Source organism: Berghia stephanieae, chromosome 13, assembly GCF_034508935.2.
Source record: "Berghia stephanieae isolate SIO BIC M18660-M18661 chromosome 13, UCSD_Bste_1.3, whole genome shotgun sequence".
NCBI classification, from domain to species: Eukaryota; Metazoa; Mollusca; class Gastropoda; order Nudibranchia; family Aeolidiidae; genus Berghia; species Berghia stephanieae.
Genome location: NC_088372.1, coordinates 21,117,410 through 21,124,001, shown reverse-complemented (window position 1 = coordinate 21,124,001; position 6,592 = coordinate 21,117,410). Strand labels below are relative to the sequence as shown.

Here is a 6,592-nt window from a genome sequence, read left to right as displayed (position 1 = left end):
GCATCGCGGGGGAAGGAAGGGAAGGCCTTTTTCGAGTCTTTTGTATGCAGCGCGATATAATAGAATTTAGAATCAGGCTTCTTGTGTCAAATGGATTTAGTGATTGTTGAAATACAAAGGAACTGTCAGCCACTCGACAAGAAGAGGGGACCAGATGAGATCCTGGAAAATATTTAATCGGTACATCGGACAAGCTTGTCATTAGTCTGTCATGGAGGGTAGTCATCCGTGGATGGTGTGTGGATGAGTGGATGGGTGGATAGTGTGGATATATGTGGTCTGGTGGTGTGATACTCGCATTCGGATCTGAAGGTTCAGGGCTCGAGTCCTGCTTTGATGGTAGGGTGTGGTTGTTCTGAGGATGGGTGGGTGGATGGATGGATGGATGGTTGGTGGGAGGATGAAAGGATGAATGGGTGGATGGATGGATGGATGGATGGATGGATGGATGGATGGATGGATGGATATATGGTTGAGTAGGTAAACGGATGGATCGATAGGTGGTAAAGATAGTATGCGCTTGGCTAAGAAACTCACAACATTGCCATCCGTAAGCATAACGGAGCAACACACAAAACTATATGTAACCTTGAACGTTTATAGTCTGGTTAATACAGTTTATTGAGAATTTCTCATAAACGCGGATGGCAAAAAAGCAATAACAAAAACCCGAGTCTTGTCAACTTCATACTATCTATAGAGGGATGAATGGATGAATAGATAAGATAGATAAGACAAATTAAGTCATCACTGCACTGAGCACTTGAGGGAGATTTTATTTGGCTTTCTTCCTTGTAAATATGCAAAGCTCACTCCATTCCTAGCTTGACCACTCTACTCTATAATCTCCCTTTGCTTTTAGAAGCATGATGATAATAATATGCCAAACTGTGTAGCCTACTGATGAGGCACAGTACGTCGAAACAGTCATGCATGTCTGCAGATTGAATTCTAGATAGAAAGATAGATAGATGGAGAGAGAGAGAGAGAGAGAGAGAGAGAGAGAGAGAGAGAGAGAGAGAGAGAGAGAGAGAGAGAGAGAGAGAAACTGAATAAAATATTAGACTCAAGTTTGTTTATAATAGAGAGTGATAGTAAAAGATGCATAATGTGATAAGTGACAAATGATGATAAATGAAATGTGAAAGACGGAAGGATAAGGAAGTGGGGGGGGGGGGGGGGGGGGGGCGGAGATTACGGGGAAAGATAAGCACAATTTATAAACTAAACAAACGCGAAAGAGACAGGACGAAGCAAGCGACGCGAGGGATATTTGGAAGCGAATGCATAGCGGCGGAGCGCGTTGTTACAAGAGCGGCGAGTTAACGACGCGAAACGCGCGGAACTCTATCTCCCATTACTGTGTATTAGTTTTACAACAGTTCTCTCTTACTATACTTTTCTATAAGTTTACTCTTATTCCGCGGTCTTGTCTCACGGTCTGTCTCTCTCGCTCGTTAGCGCTAGCAGACGACATAAAAGAACACACACACACACACACACACATATATCTAAACACACACGGACAACTCTCTCTCTCTAGCACTATAACACACATTATCGAGACAGCTAAGACAACAATAATAATACACATACGGGCACACACACACATACACACACACACACACACACACAAACGTACAAACACGCACGAACCGCCGCGAGCCGTCAGTGAAGCAATGTCTTCATTACCACTTTCATTTGCTTCACTTTATTACCACTGATATCAACGGTAGTAGAAGAGCGACTACTTCTTCTACCCTCTGTTGTGTTTTTATTGAGTATCCAGCTTTGTTTGTGATGAATTTCAATTCGAAAAATAAAGGATTTACAGCTTCCCATTTCACGAATGAAGTAATTTGTTATTCATAATTTCTCTAACGGACTCTGTTTATTATTATTCATAAATTGTATCCTATTCAATTCATCATTCATTTTTGGATTTACAACGCGCGAAATACCAACGGGATTTGATTGTCGTTATAAAAGAAATTTGATCAACCTGAATACGGATGAAGATTGGAGATGCTACCGAATATTTCATTGATAAATTACAAGATTTGACCGAATTTTACAATCCAAAATTTACAAAATTTATTGGCGGATGAAATAAAAAAATCTTCTTCTCCTGATCAAAGAATAAATAAATAAATGTTATATATATAGAGATAAATATTTTGACGAAGTTACAGTTTATGTAAATCGGACGCTTGTTGTAAGTGTCACTTTAAAGAATTAATGTGCGACTTGATATTAATGCGTGGACAGAAATTATTTATTTAATCTGCGTTTTTCTTCAAGAAGAATTTGTTTCGGTGGATTTTGATTTGGTGTTAATTGCCGACAAGTAGCATCTACCTACCTATATTTACTACATAAATTGGATTAACACATATTTTGGATATTTGTGATCGGAATTTCACAAGTTTTTTTTTTTGGATCAAATTATTGTTTCATTATTTCACTGGATTTTGGATTATCTATTATTGTTGTAAAGGTGAGTACTCCCTCTCTTTTACATATAAGTATAAACTTATAAAGGAACAGTAGTTGTGAGTCGCTTAAGGACCTATTTACTTTCTGAGATACCAGCGGCCGGCTACATCCTTTCCAACGGAAGGACAGCAATCGTTCTTTTGCAATTTAGTTAAACAAAATAATGATGAAATAATATAGCCTAAACTATTTTTTTATCTGCAGATTCTACAGTTATTATTATTATTATTATTATTATTATTATTATTATTATTATTATTATTATTATTATTATTATTTATTATTATTATTATTATTATTTATTTTATTATTATTATTATTATTATTATTATTATATTATTATTATTATTATTATTATTATTATTATTTATTATTATTTATTATATTATTATTATTATATATTATTATTATTATTATTATTATTATTTTTATTATTATTATTATTATTAATTATTATTATTATTCTTATTATTAAATTATTATTATTATTATTATTATTATTATTATTATTATTATTATTATTATTATTATTATTATTATTATTATTATATATATTAATATTATTATTGTTATTATTATCACTCTTACTGTTATTATCAGCAGATTCTACAGTTGTTGTTTTATTATTATTATTATTATTATTATTATTATTATTATTATTATTATTATTATTATTATTATTATTATTAGGCTATTATTATTATTATTATTATTATTATTATATTATTATTATTAGTATTATTATTATTAGGTATTATTATTATTATTATTAGCTATTATTATTATATTATATTATTATTATTATATTATTATTATTATTATTTATTATTATTATTATTATTATTATTATTAGGTATTATTATTATTATTATTATTATTATTATTATTATTATTATTATTATTATTATTATTATTATTATTAGGCTATTATTATTATTATTATTATTATTAGGCTATCATTATTATTATTATTATTATTATTATTATTATTATTATTATTATTATTATTATGGGCCAATAAAATTTATATATTTATTTAACTCAGCTGCCTAATATTATGAGGACTAAAATCCAAACCATCGAAAGCAATAAAAAAATAAACGAAATTCTTTTCTTCCCCTTTTCTAATCTAACCGAAAAAGCAACGTCGAAAAGTAATGAAATGTAGATCTAAAACAGATGTGAACTCAACACAGAAATTGGTTCGAATTTTAGATTTAAAATTCTCCTTATCTTTTACCTACTTTTAAACTTATAATAATGAAATTAACGAAATTCATATAAAAAGAGCAAGTCCCAAATATAAAACTGCTCTGATCTCTTAATTTATATATATATATATAATATATATATATATATATATATATATATATATATATTATATATATATATATATATATATATATGAAGCAAAGAGAACTCAAATTACCATAATTTAATCACATTTATAATACAGTGACGTAAGTCGGCCTCTTAGCGGTACGTTTTTAAACTCTTGTATTACAATTCAAGCGATATTGGGTATTGCCAGTAACCAGATGAGCGACTTAAAATTATCGTTAATTTATTTATGATCCATGCGTTTGTGAAAGCGCTTGGACACATTATGACCCCCCCCCCCCCCCCCCCCCCATTCGACTGAGGTGTGAATTAAATACTGGCTTTAGCCATAGATTGAGAGCTGGTATGATGATGATGATAATAATAATAATAATAATAATAATAATAATAATAATAATAATAATAATAATAATAATAATAATAGCAAATTATTATTATCATCATCATCATATCATCATCATCTTCATCATCATCATCAACTTTCTTCGTCTTCTTCTTCTTCTTCTTCTTCTTCTTCTTCTTCTTCTTCTTCTTCTTCTTCTTCTTCTTCTTCTTCTTCTTATTATTATTATATTATTATTATTTTATTATTATTATTACTATTGTTTTATTATTATCATTATTATTATTATTAATTTTTAAAAAATAATTATTAATTGTTTTTTTTTTATTTTATTATTATTTTTTTTAAAATACCGTGTCACCAAAGGAACCGCCTTTACTGAATGTTATATAACCTCAATCTTTCAGTTCTCATTCATTCTTCTTCATTCTTTTTTTTCCATTTTAAAAAAGTCTATGAAATAATAAAATATATTATACAAAGAGGCCCCTGTTTGTATGTGTGTGTGTGTTTGTGTGTGTGTGTGTGTGTGTGTGTGTGACAATTTCAAATTTAAATGTGATAAAGTTAAAAGCAATGTGTGTGTGTGTTTGTGTGTTTGTGTGTGTGTGTGGGGTGTGTGTGTGTGTGTGTCAATTTCAAATTTAAATGTGATAAAGTTAAAGCAATGTGTGTGTGTGTGTGTGTGTGTGTGTGTGGGTGTGGGTGTGTGTGTGTGTGTGGGTGTGGGGGTGTGAGATGGGGACTGTGGTTGGTCACGAAATATTGCAACACGAGTAGATTTGTTAAATAAAGTCTGCCTTGGGTCATGTTTTCTCGTTCTGTTGCTGTGTCTTGACGAAAGACAGTTTTAAAATAATGAAAAATGGGCATAAAGGAATAACTTCATAATATTATCTATTATTCTCTGGATGAATGGACCCTGGATATATGTCGTGCTAAACTTGAACGAACTTCTAAGTAAGTCTCGGGTTTAATTAAATATTTTTTGTCAAGTTGATGATTATTTTTTAATCGATGTATTATGAGGTAGGAAAAGCACGATTAAATTGACAACAACAACAACAACAACAAAACAAAACAAAAAAACAAAAAAAAAAAAAAACAAAAAAGGAACAAACCAAAAGAAACAAAAATAAATAAAAAGAAATAATAATAATTTAAAAAATAACTGGACACAGGCGAGGTTCTATATTAACATTATATGACTTTCATACTACACATAACATGGTGAGAACGAAAAAAATATGTTTTATAGTAATATTTATTTATTAAAATAAAAACAAAATTCGACCTGTCAGTAAAATTCCCCCTTATTGTTTATTATGGTCTGTCTTGACACACGACAGGGGTGACCCTTCTTAACGCCGCTAAAATTAGCAATACGAGCTGATGATGATGATAACAATAATAGTAATAATAATAATAATAATAATAATAATAATAATAATAGTAATAGTAATAATAATAATAATAATAATAATAATAATATAATTTAATAACAATAAATAATAAATAATAATAATAATAATAATAATAATATAAATAATAATGATAATAATAATAATGATAATAATAATAATAATAATAATAAAATAATAATAATAATAATAATAATAATAATAATAATAATAATACTAGTAATAATAATAATAATAATAATAAAATAATAATAATACTATAATAATAATAATAATAATAATAATAATAATAATAATATAATAATAGTAATAATAATAATAATAATAATATAATAATAATAATAATAATAATAATAATAATAAGATAATAAACTCATACTATAACTAACAGTGAGCTCTCTCCTATTCCCTATATCTACTCGTACCATTATCATTATCACATGCATTCCTCCGACCCCATTTCATCTACATTTTATATTGCATCCATCCCATTTAATGGACGACATTCTTTCTTCATTCACGGATTACCTCATAAAATGTCATTTTTTAACAGATTCTTATTCAGTTTTTTTTCCTGATAAAAGTAATGAACTAATAATATATGAGAGATATTTTCAATACCTTTGCATGCATCACACCACCACACCAGCAACAGTTGAAGTGGGATAACAATAATGATAATAATATATGATGTCAGAGAGATAAGGGGTGTAGGATGATAATACATATTACAATTACAGGAAGACGCTTTACAGTGTCTACATTTTTATTTATTTTGTTTAAAATTTATTTAATGATTTATTTATTTGTTTATTTATTTATTTGTTTTTTTTTTGTTTATTTATTTATTTATTTATGTAGTTATTAACTAATTATTAATTAATCTTATTTATCTCATTTATTTATTTATTTTTCTATTTACTCTATTATTTAGTTATTTATTATATTTATTTATTCATTTTCCTACTATTACAACTACTATACTACTACT

The 6,592-nt window shown here is 28.1% G+C and overlaps 1 protein-coding gene across 2 annotated transcripts in view; it reads left to right on the top strand.

Moving 5' to 3' along the window:
• The first annotated feature begins 1,255 nt into the window (after nt 1-1,255).
• Nucleotides 1,256-6,592, top strand: part of LOC144958866 (frizzled-5-like) — a 55,902-nt gene continuing 50,565 nt past the window's right edge. For both annotated transcript variants that reach the window (XM_078891121.1, XM_078891120.1), the window contains exon 1: nt 1,256-2,497. The gene's annotated coding sequence lies outside the window, so the exon portion shown is untranslated. The remainder of the gene's footprint in view (nt 2,498-6,592) is intronic.